Source organism: Bos taurus, chromosome 10 (genome assembly GCF_002263795.3).
Source record: "Bos taurus isolate L1 Dominette 01449 registration number 42190680 breed Hereford chromosome 10, ARS-UCD2.0, whole genome shotgun sequence".
Lineage (NCBI taxonomy): Eukaryota > Metazoa > Chordata > Mammalia > Artiodactyla > Bovidae > Bos > Bos taurus.
The window spans coordinates 12,815,882-12,828,366 of NC_037337.1; the positions used below are offsets into that span (position 1 = coordinate 12,815,882).

The 12,485-nt window shown below is 48.4% G+C and overlaps 1 protein-coding gene and 1 non-coding gene across 10 annotated transcripts in view; one reads left to right on the forward strand and one right to left on the reverse strand.

Annotated features, from left to right (window-relative positions):
• The window catches only part of MEGF11 (multiple EGF like domains 11), a 393,564-nt gene that overhangs the window by 45,442 nt on the left and 335,637 nt on the right, over nt 1–12,485 (reverse strand). The window lies entirely within an intron of this gene.
• LOC112448592 (U6 spliceosomal RNA) lies at nt 5,683–5,789 on the forward strand. Its single transcript, XR_003036976.1, has one exon. It is a non-coding gene; the product is annotated as a U6 spliceosomal RNA (small nuclear RNA).

A 12,485-nucleotide genomic window follows, 5' to 3' on the forward strand; every position in this document is an offset into this window, starting at 1 on the left:
AGAGTATGTGGGTTTCCGTGAGGCAAAGACACTGGCTCACGGTGACCCAGCCTCATTTATTTACCCATTCAGTACTCAACCACGTTTGTGGCCATGCCATGTGGCATGCTGGATCTAGTTCCCTGACCAGGAATTGAACCCATGCGCCCTGCAGTGGAAGCCTAGAGTCCTAACCACTGGACTTGCAGGTAAGTCCTCTTAAACACTTGTTGAGCATCTACCACAGATCTGGTGTGGTGACAGGCCATGAACTCTCTAACCATCACACTAAATTAGATTCGACCTAAGGGGGGCCCTTCCTGGAGGAGGGTATGGCTACCAACTCCAGGATTCTTACCTGGAGAATCCCATGGCCAGAGAAACCTGGGGGGCTACAGTCCATGAGGAGATGGACACGACTGGGTGACTAAGCACGCAGTGCAAGGGGGCCTTCAGCTCCCATGTTCTTTACCTTCCCGTCTTCCCACTTCAAGAGTAGGCTTCTGTTACCGGCTCCTTGGTGGCACTTATCACAATTGTGATGAATTAAAATCAGCTCTCATTCTCCTAGAATTCTCATCCTCACATAAGTCCCATGAGTGTAAAGACTTGGTCTGTTTCTCAGCCCCGTGGCCCCAGTCCTGGCTTGGAACCTTGACCACAGCCAGCACTCATTGCATAGGGATCAAATTCATTCACTCATTCAGGAAATGTTTTGGAAGCACTAGAACATGCCTGACACTGTGCTAGGCCAGAGGACACTGGGTGAGCAGAGCAGAGCATGTCCCTACTCTCATGGGGCTTCCCGGGTGGCGCTAGTGGTAAAGAACCCACCTGCCAATGCAGGAGATATAAGAGATGTGGGTTCGATCCCTGGGTCAGGAAGATCCCCTGAAGGAGGGCATGGCAACCCCCTCCAGTATTCTTGCCTGGAGAATCCCTTGGACAGAGGAGCCTGGTGGGCTATGGTCCATAGTGTCGCAAAGAGTCGGACACGACTGAAGTGACTTGGCATGCATGCATACACTACTCTCATGGAGTTTATCCTTTAGTGGGGGAGCAGGGTGAGGCAGATGATGAGGCTGTGGCAGGAGAAGTTGCAGGCTAGGTCCCTCCCTACTTCCAGAAGTTCTGCAGTGGCCTCCCCAATCCTCTGGTTTCTCCTGTTTCCCTGTCTCCCATGCTCTTTCTAGAGCTTCAGGGTCACCCACCAGGCTGATTTGGTGCCCAATGTCACACCAATACCAGAAGCACTTCACTGTTTACAGTATTGGCCCCAAAGTTTGGCACCAGAGACCCGTTTAGTGGAAGACAATTTTTCCATGGATAGCAGGATGGGGTAGGGGGATGGTTCAGGCAGTAATGTAAGCAATGGGGAGCAGCCGCTAAAGCTTTACTCGATCAGCTCGAAGGCTCAGGCGGTGGGACTCCCAGGTGCGGAGACTCATGCGTGATTTTCCAGGGAGAAAGAGCGACACGAGGTCCAAAGGCAAAGAGAACAGCTTGGACTGAACACCAGCCACAGAGGCCCCTCCAGTGCAGAGCAAACCTCACTGGACCTAATTAGTGTGTGACTGATAAAGCAGCATTGACAGCCAGTGCACGCTGGGGAGGAGAAACTCTGCATAAGCATGAGGAGCGGAGAGCCAGAGAAATGAGAGGGGGAGGGGGATGGAGGTCTCTTGTCACACCCATTCCTGTTTCCCTGTGCCAAGCGGATGATGCAGAGGGCCTGTATGGCTGAGTTATTCTATCTGGCCCCCCAGGGGATAGTTGGAGAGAGGCTGAAGGTTAGGCCTGGAAACCCTGTATCTGTCCAACATGAGTAGGCTACCAGTGATCGGAGGCTGCTCTGTACAGTTGTTCAGGCTGTGCACTGCACAACCCTCAGGAGCCACTCAAATGGCAGTCACTACAGCTTGTGTATTTATTACATCAATTTTTTGGCAGATGCCAATAGACTGTCTTGATAAAGGGGTGTTTCATTTTCTAATTTGCATAAATATGCTACATAACTGACCCCTCAGGTCTCCCTAGAGGAGCACAGACACCTCCTAACAGTTACCAAACAGATACCAAGACACTTCAGGAAGACTTGAGACACAGTGAGTGTGGCCAAAAGAGGATATTTAGAGTCAAGTTCAGCCTATGTTCACTTGCTGGCTGCAGAATCTGGGGTCCTCCTGGAGACTCAACTGGCAAAACCAAGTTTCTCTTCTCTCTGTTGATGCCTTTGTCCTATCTACAGCCCCTTCCTCTTCTCCAACTGTTCCCTCTCGTGAGCTCCAAGAAGGCATCACAGACTGATAAGAGCTTACTGAACACTCTTCAGAGGTATTTGTATCTTATCACGGGGCTCTCAAATCTAAAATTCCTGGGAAAGCTCTTGCACAAAGGTATATGCATAGTGGGAAGACCTGAAGAAGGGGGAGCAGGGCCTCTGGTCCTTACCCCTGTCCACGCCCCTTCACGCCTACAGACAGGACTGAGCCACTGGCTTAGGACAGACTGACCGATCCCCAGTGCCGGAGACAGGAGGAGGGAGACTCAGATTTTTAACCAACCCCTTGGTGCCAGCCTGTGTCAAACACTAACAGGCTCGAAGGGAAGGAATGACCTTCCTAGAGAGAGAACCATCCTAGAGAAAGGGAAAATTGGGCTAGAGAGGTCACTTGCTCTTAGTCATGCTGTGGGAAAGGAGCCAACTGACTCCACAGCCCAGTCTCTTTCCTCTAGACCTGGCCACCTTGCCTGCAAACAGGGCAGCAGTGTGACAGGGACTCCAGTGTCCTGAGGGCCTACCATATGCCAGGCCCTGTCCTGGGTGCTTCTCTACAAATTTGTTGTTAAATGTATGCTGATGGCAGAGGCAAGAATGGCTACTAGGGGCTTACGGTGGGAACTCTTAGGGGGCATTTGTATCTTATGTTAGGAGGCTCCTGAAGTCCAAAAGCTTTCAACGCTTGGAACTGCCTGGTGGTCCATGATCCCAAAGCAGGGGCTCTGGGGATCAATCCCTGGTCAGGGAACTAGATCCCACACTCTGCAACTAATTGTTCACATGTCACAACTAAGACCAGTGTGGCCTAATAAATAAATATTAAAAAAATAAATCAGAAGCCTTCAAGGCTTGATGGAACCAAGCTAAGGTGGAATAACAGGTAGTGGGAGTGAGAGTCAGACTGGGGACTGTGCCAAGACCCATCATAGTATACATTGTTTGAAAGAGAGAAAGCTGGTTACAGGGATGCTGCTGCTGCTGATGCCTGGGGATGCTCACAACATCACACACAGGCCTCAGCTCTTAGTTAAGAGAAAGGAGCTTCCTACGACAGCCTCCCTTTCCTGTTCCTGCTCTCCGAGGACTGAGCCTTGTCAAGCACTCTGGCACTTCCTAAGGGCCTGGGGGTGGGGGTGATTCTGGCCACAGAGGATCAGGTCATCTCTTACTGGCCTTCTGGGCCTGACTTCCTCCGTGGACGGAGCCAGGCAAAGTCCCCGCAAAGTTGGCTGGAATCTTCGGGACCTCCTGGACAAACACTGACAGCATATGGCCCCAGTTGCTCTGCATTAGGTTTCATGATTTCCTTAGTGGTTTTAAAAAAGTGCCAAAAACCATTGCCTCTAAACTGCTGGGAAATCCCATTGCTGGTGGGGAGAGGGGTCTTCATGAGCATGTAGAGTGTGTGAGCACAACGTGGAGGGGGCAGAGACACAGGATGCGACTGTGGCAGGGGAGGGGTGTGGTGGGCTGCCTCCCTGTAACACTCAGGTGTTCTGTAGGCTGTTCTCGGTAAGCCTGCATGTACGTGTGCCCTGTTGTTGTTCAGCTGCTCAATCCTGTCCAACTCATTGTGACCCCATGGACTGCAGCACGCCAGGCTTCCCTGTTCTTCACCACCTCCTGGAGTTTGCTCAGACTCATGTCCATTGAGTCAGTGATGCCAACCAGCCATCTCATCCTCTGTCATCCCCATTCTCCTCCTACCTTCAATCTTTTCCAGCATCAGGGTCTTTCCAATGAATCAGCTCTTTGCATCAGGTGGCCAAAGTGCTGGAGCTTCAGCTTCATCAATCCTTCCAATGAATATTCAGGGTTGATTTCCTTTAGGAATGACTGGTTTGATCTCCTTTCTATCCAAGGGACTCTTAGGAGTCTTTCCAACACCACAGTTCAAAGGCATCAGTTCTTCAGTGCTCCACCTTTTTTACTGTCCCCCCCTCACATCCATACATGACCACTGGAAAAACCATAGCCTTGACTAGATGGACCTTTGTAGGCAAAGTGATGTCTCTGCTTTTTAATATGCTACCTAGGTTTGCCATTCCTTTTCTTCCAAGGAGCAGGCGTCTTTTAATTTCAAGGCTGCGGTCACCATCCACAGTGATTTTGTTGCCCAAGAAAATAAAGTCTCTCACTGTTTCCATTGTTTCCCCATCTATTTGCCATGAAGTAATGGGACCGGATGCCATGATCTTCATTTCTTGAATTTTGAGTTTTAAGCCCGCTTTTTCACTCTCTTCTTTCACCTTCATCAAAAGGCTCTTTAATTCCTCTTCACTTTCTGCCATAAGAGTGGTGCATATGTGTGTGCAAACAGTGAGTTTATGCAAACACATAAACTCCTGATATATGTGGTGTAAATAATACTCGTGGGCCCTATGCATGTCAATTGTACAGATGTTTTGCCTGTGTGGAAGAGCAGGTTACGGATGGGATATTTGGCTTATTGTACCAGCGTCTTGGTTTGAATGGCAGCTTATAGGCTCCCCGCTCCACAATTGCATGGTCTATGCAGTGTGTGACTCCGGTGGAGTGTGTCCTGTGTCAGCGGCATGACAGCTGTGAGGTAAGCTTAGCACCTGATGCAGGACATTTGGGCTGATCCTGGTCATAAAGCCTCATGGGGGATTTGATCATAGTGGCCTGGAGAATGGTGTGCACAGCATGGACACGCTGGGTTCACACTGTAGGCTTGAGTATATGGGGTGTGTGTGCATGTGTACTGCAGAACCCAGCTCCTCTGAGGTGGTGGCTGGGAGGTGTGGGCCCAGGGCAGTGGCCTACAGAGCCACAGGCTGACTATATTGACAGTGATAATGTCCCAAGTGGGAACCAGATTATGGGGACAGAGGGTCCTACAGGGACTGATGGAGGTGTTTACTAGGGTCCAAGCAGAATGTGGCACATTCATGACTCATGGGGTGCTTCTAAAGGACCTGGGATATCATTCAAAGAGATTTACTGACCATTCTCTGTGCAGGCCTGGGAGTGAATCTGGGTTAGGAGGCTGGCAGGATGGGGAAAGGAAGGAATCAGCAGACCTGCCCCAGCAGCTGTCTAGTAGAGAGGACAGACTCATCCACAGTATGCCCCGAGAGTGGGTGTGCCGGTGTCCTGCGGGAAGGTAGTGTCCCACAGGAAGAAAGCAAGCAGGCTTTATGAGGGGATGGCAACTGAGCTGGACACAGGCAGAATTCAGCCAGAAGGATAGAGAGCAAGGGCGTTCCAGGGAAAGGCCAGGCTGAAAAGAGGCATAGAGGAGACACGGTACGTGGGAGGGTGGGCGGGGCTCTAGGGTAAGGCAATCCATTTGGATTTCCCGGAGCTCCAAGCCTGAAGGGTAGCAGCGGCACAGGAGCCTGAAGGTTAGACTGTCCCAGCTAGGAAGGCTTCAAACTTTACCCTCAAGACAAAGGCAGGAGCTAGCTTCAGCAGCGCATGCGTTGGAATTGGAATGATACACAGAGGATTAGCATGGCCCCCACACAAAGATGACACACAGATCTGGGAAGCGGTCGTATTTTTCTATACATAGAAAACCCAAAGACAACACACAAAAACTACTGGAACCAGTAAATGAACACAGCAAGGTAGCAGGATACAAGATTAACATGTAGAAATCAATTGCATTTCTTCACACTCACAATAAAGTATTGGAAAGGAAATGTAAACAATCCCTCTTAAAACTGCATCAAAAATACTTAGAAATAAACCCGCAAACAGAGTCATCAGTACCATCTTTCTAGATTCCGCATGCATGAGTTAATTGCTGGGCAGCAATGGAGATGCTGATATTGACAACAGACTTGTGGTCACGGTGGGGGAAGGAGAGAGTGCGGCAACTTGAGTGAATGGCATGGAGACATATGCGTTACCATATGTAAAACAGACAGCATGGGAGAATTTTCTGTATAAAACAGGGGAGCTCGACCCAGTGTTCTGTGACAACCTAGAGGGGTGGGAAAGACAGGGAGATGGGAGGGGGATTCAGGAGGGAGGGGACACATGTACATCTGTGCTTGATTCGTGTTGATGGGTGCCAGAGGCCACCACAATACTGTGGAGCAACTGCCCTCTAATAACTGTATTTTGTTCTATACTTCTCCATATTATACACTTATAATCTTTGATAACTAAGACAAGAAATAAACTTCGCCAAGGTGAAAGACTTGTATGCTGAGAACTACAAAACATTAATAAAAGAAACTGAAGATGATTCAAAGAAATGGAAAGATAGCCCACACTCTTGGACTGGAAGAATTAATATTGTTTAAATGGCCACACTACCCAAGGCAATCTGCAGATTTGATGCGATCCCCATCAAATTTTTTTGACTTTTTTTAAAAAACAGAACTAGAACAAATAGTCCTAAAATTTATATGGAACCATAAAAGATGCAGAATTGCCAAAGCAATCCTGAGGAAAAAGAACAAAGCAAGAAGCATAACTCTCCCAGACTTCAGACAATACTACAAAGCTACAATAATCAAAACAGTGTGGTCTTGGCACAAAAACAGACATATAGAACAATGGAACAGAATAGAGAGCCCAGAAATAAAACCACACACCTATGGACAATTAATTTTTGACAAAGGAGGCAAGAATACACAATAAGGGAGAGATAGTCTCTTCAAGTGCAGTTGGAAAAGTTGAACCACCACATGTAAATCAATGAAGTTAGAACACACCTTTACACCATACACAAAAGTAAACTCTAAAAGGCTTAAAGACTTAAATAAGAAAAAGCACCATAAAGCTCCTAAAAGCATAGGCAAAACATTCTCTGACATAAGTCATACCAATGTTTTCTTAGATCAGTTTCTCAAGGTAATAGAAATAAAAGCAAAAACAAACAAATGGGACCTAAGCAAATTTATAAGCTTTTGCACAGCAATGGAAACCATAAACAAAATGAAAAGACAAGTCATGAACTGGGGTAAAATATTTGCAATGATATGACCAATAAGGGTTTACTTTCCAAAATATACAAACAACTCATATAATTTGATAACAATAACAACAAAATCCAACTCAATAGAAAAATGGGCAGAAGAGCTAATAGACATTTTTCCAAAGAAGACATACAAATGGCCAATGGGCACACGAAAAGATGTTCATCGTTGCTAATTATTACAGACATGCGAATCAAAAGTATAATGAGGTACTGCTTCACACTTGTCAGAATCAGATCAGATCAGTCGCTCAGTTGTGTCCAACTCTTTGCAACCCCATGAATTGCAGCATAGCCATCATTAAAAAGTCTACAAATAATAAATACTGGAGAGAGTATGGAGAAAGGGAACCACTTTATACTGTTGGTGGGAATGTAAGTTGGTGCAGTTGCCATGGAAAATAGCATGGAGGTTTCACAGAAAACTAAAAACAGTGTTGCCATATGAGCCAACATTTCTACTCCTGGGCATATACCCAGACAAAACTACAGTTCAAAAGTTACATGCACCCCTATGTTCATAGCAGCACTATTTACAATAGCCACGACATGGAAATAACATAAATGTCCATCTACAGATGAATGGATAAGATGTGATTGTGTATACATATAATGGAACCCAGCTATTAAAAAGAATGAAATAATGCCATTTGCAGCAACATGGATGGGCCTAGAGATCATCATACTAAGTGAAGCAAGTCAGAAAGAGAAAGACAAATACCATATAATATCATTTATATTTGGAATCTAAATATGACACAAATGAACGTTTCTATGAAGCAGAAACAGACTCACTGGCAGAGAGAGACAACAGAGAGAACCCCTTGGTGCTTGCCAAGGGGGAGGGGTAAGGGAAGGAAGGACTGGGAGTTTGGGAACAGCAAACTATTATACGTAGGATGGATAAACAGCAAGGTCCTACTCTCTAGCACAGGAACCTACATTCAATATCCTGTATAAACCATAATGGAAAATAATATGAAAAAAAATACACCTATATATGTATACAACTGAGTCACTTTGCTATACAGCAGAAATTAACACAACATTATAACTCAACTATACTTCAATAAAGGCTTTTTAAAAATTTAAAAAATAGACAAAGGCAGGTCCCCAAGAGCAGGCAAGTGCCTGAGTGTCCCAACCTATTTTTGGAATACCCCTCCCCTGAAGGCAGGAGTCTGGTCTACTCCCTTCTGTTTAAGAGAGGTTGAGAGTCCAGACTCAGGCAAATCCCATGGCTTATTGATTGTGGAAGCATTTTTTTTAAAGTTACAGAATGAATGCAGAGAAAGTAAAGCTGAAGCCTGAGAGGCTTCTACTGGTGAACAAAAAGAAATGGAGGTGGGAAAGGGTGCCTGTACTGCTCATTCGCTGGGTTGGGAAGATCCCCTGGAGGAGGGCACGGCAACCCCACTCCAGTATTCTTGCCTGGAGAATCCCATGGCGAGAGGAGCCTGGCAGGCTACAGTCCACAGTGTCGCAAAGAGTTGGACAGGACTGAAGCGACTTAGCACACACACACGCAGTGTCGAAGCTGTCCATCCTTTCCATCCCCAACTCTATAAATTGTTCAAGTCTTTATGATGCTGCTTTCCTCCAGATTTTTCTGGGCCCCAGAGGTGTCTCAGACAAGTTCTCATAGAATTCATCATCACTACACATAATATGGGCCTGGGTGTGCTCCTCCTGTAAGAACTTGAGGCCGCACGGAGGCAGGTTTGACGGGAGCTCAGTTTAGACCTCTTTGCAGGCAGGGATAAGGTGGCTTCCAGCTTTGGGCAGAGGCTGTCTGGGGTTAAAAGCCAGAGGGAAAAGAGGGCAGTGAGGCCTCAGAGGGAGACAGGCCAGGAGAGGTTCATCCTGGCAGCATTTGTCTGGGGAGTGGCTGGGTCTTGGGTTTGAGAGCTGAGATGCTCAGAGTTATGTAACCTTGCCATGACTGTGTCCTCGTGTGTAAAACGGCAACAGTCGCATTTAATCTCAGAGGGCTGTGGGAACACCTGTGGTGATGGATGTGGGAGCGTGTTGTAGTGGAAGCACTGAAACAGATGAGTGTCATGGTGATGACTGGGTGCTCCATCCATACCACTGCCTGGGAAATTAACACTTCCCCTCAGCTCCCTGTCAGGTGCCCGGTTGCCCTATAGAGGTTTTTTCAAAATAGGTTTATCGATTTGCTTATTTTTGGCTATTCTGGGTCTTTGTTGCTGCACACATGTTTTCTCTAGCTGCAGTGAGCAGGCGCTACTTTCTAGCCGTGCGCACGGGCTCCTCATTGTGACTTTTCTTGTTGCCGAGCACAGGCGGTAGGGCACCTGGGCTTCAGTAGTTGTGCATGGGCTCCAGAGCACAGGCTCAATAGTCGTGGCTCGTGGGTTTAGTTGCCTTGAGGCATGTGGGTTCTTCAGGATCAAATCCATGTCTTCTGGACTGGCAGGAGGATTCTTTACCATGGAGCCACCAGGGAAGCCCTGCCCTAGAGTGCGACACCACTTCCTAACTCGGCTTGCGTGGCTGGAGCACCCTGAGGCCGCGGTTCAGGTCTCCTCCCAGTGAGGGGCAGCAAAGGTGACTCTGGGTTTGCCCACAGCGGCAGAAGGCTGATCAAGCCAGTGGGCTCTGGAACTTGACTACTAAATTCAGGTCCTGGCTCTGACACTTACGGGACCTTGGGCAACTTCTTCTTTTCAGCATTATTGGGGGCAAAATGAACAAACTTTTTGCAAGTCATTCACCAGCCTGTGTCTCAGTTTCCCTATCTGCAAAAATGGGATTATAATAGCACTTTCTTCTGAGGGTAGGGGTGATGATTAAGTAAATTAACACACATAGTGTTCTTAGGATAGTGTCTGACCCAGAGGAACTGCTATAAAAGCTTTAGGCATTTTGACTGTTACTTGCAGCTGAATATGAACCTAAGCCCGCTGTAGATGGGAGGAAAGAAACTTAAGACTGGGCTTCCCTGATGGTCCAGTGGTTGAGACTTTGCCTGCCAGTGCAGGGGACACGGGTTCAATCCCTGGTCCAGGAAGATCCCACATGCCGAGGAGCCACCAAGCTCAAGTACCACAACTACTGAGCTTGCATGCCTAGAGACTGCTCCACAACAAGAGAAGCCGCTACAATGAGAAGCCCTCACCACAAGCAGAGAAAATCTGCGTGTAGCAGCCAAGACCCAGCACAGCTAAAAATAAGTTAATTAAAAAAAAGAAATTTAAGATTTACCTGCTCTGTGCCACTTTGGTATTGATTGTCCTGTTTCATCCTCATACCAGCCTAGAAGGTACTCCATGCATGAGGTGAGCAGAGGGAGGCTCAAGAGGTGATCCTGCTGGTGAGCTGGTGACCCAGTTGGCGAGCATCAAGGCTGAGATTCAGACTCAGGTTCCCTGACTCACAGCCCATGCTCTCCCTACTCAGCCGGCAGCCTCCACTGAAGGACCATAGGGAGTGATGGGAACCAGCATCTACCGGACACCTACTGCGTGCTGGGTCCCTAGACCGTGATGTCGCCATCTCCCCACACAGGGGGTGAAGGTCAGGCGCTGCGCCTTGCTGTCATAGCCCTGCTCAGGACTGCTGCGACTCCCTCTTGCCTGCCCGTGCTCACCTGGCAGGGCCCAGCCTTCTCAGCTCCCACTCTTTCCTTTGCACTCCCTAACCTCTGCTCCCTTGGGCCATCTTTGTCAAAGGCAGAGCCACTTGGGCCTCACTCCCTGGGATTGTCTCAGGGAAATCATACTCAGAACTTTTAGGAGAGGGGAGAACAATTATTTAGTAGTGTTTTTGGAGAGAACTTTTGAGTTTTGTTTTGTTTTCATTTACTCCCAATGTTAGTCTTCCTGTTAGCCCTACCTTAATTTATTCAAGACCTTTTTCTGCAACATCTTTCATTTTCCAGACATAATCACATCTCTGGCAGGAATCCCTTCCCCTCCTGGGGTCCATAATTACTCCTGCAGATGGATTATTGGTGCTAATGACTTAGCAAGGAGATGGCTGGGGAGCAGCCAGGCTGGGTGGGGCTTTGGAGCGTCAGAGCCGCATAGCAGGAGGGGAGTGGCTCCTCCTTTGTTCCAGACCCGAAGCCTTGGTGAGGGTGTCGGTGTGGGCCCCGGGCCCACTGCTATCCCTCACACCTCTGGGTGACACCCCTGGCGTTGCTTCCAGCCTTCTCGACGATGTGTCTCATCTCAACTTCACCCCAGACCAAAGATACTAGGAGCAGAGTTTGTGCCCCAATTTGCGGAAGACGAAGTTAAGACACAGAGAGGTTAAGGGACTTGGGAAGAGTCAAACAGCAGGGAGGTGGAGCCAGGGGGACCAGTTCTCAGTCCCAGTCTGTCTCCGCTCAGCACCGACTTCCCGCTTCCTGCACGGCTGTCCTGAGGCGAGCTTGGCCTCAGAGCCCTAAGCCTGGGTTCTAGGCCCAGCTTGAGGTTCTCATAGGTCAGGTCTCATAACTGCTCTGAACTTGGGTTTCCTCATCCGTGAGACACAGACCCCCATACTGGCCTGGCTTTCCTCACGGGAGAACCGTGAGGATTAACAAGCTTAGGGGGGACAGCTAGCTGGGTAAAGTACCGCCCCACAGGAAGGGAGGGGTATGAAGGTGTCAGCCATTTGCCCTTGACGACAATGGGCAGGAAGTCACTAGGCTCCAACTGTGAAATAAAGCGGCTGGGTTGTCCTGCATCCTGGGAAAGGCCTGAGGGAGCATCAGAGCTAACTCTTTACCACAGATCCACAGCCCTCTCCTCTCCAGATAACTTTCGGTTGCCATTCAAAGTGCAGGTTCTGAGTTCAAACAGCTATAGACTCAACTCCTGGAGGCCACTAACCAACTACAAAAGTTGCTTCAGCTCTCTGAGCCTCAGTTTTTCCATCTCCAAAATGGGGATCCTAACATCCCCTACCTTTAGGGTTGCTGTAAATATTAAATAAAATGATGTATGAGAAAACAAGAGAGCCTGGCCTAGGGCCTGCCACACTGCCTCGGTGCTCCAAATGTGGGCCACTACCACCCCACCCCACCATCCACTTCCTCCACACCTTTCGGGGAAGCTCCTCTGACTCATGGCCCAGCCACACCCACCCTCCGGAGTCTGTGGGTGGCCAGGAGTGGGAGCTGGCAGGGAAAGAAACCGCATCACTTCAGAAGTGAAAGTGTTAGTTGCTTAGTCATGTCTGACTCTTTGCAAGCCTATGGACTGTAGCCTGCCGGGGTCCTCTGTCCATGGAATTCTCCAGGCAAGAAGTGGGTAGCCA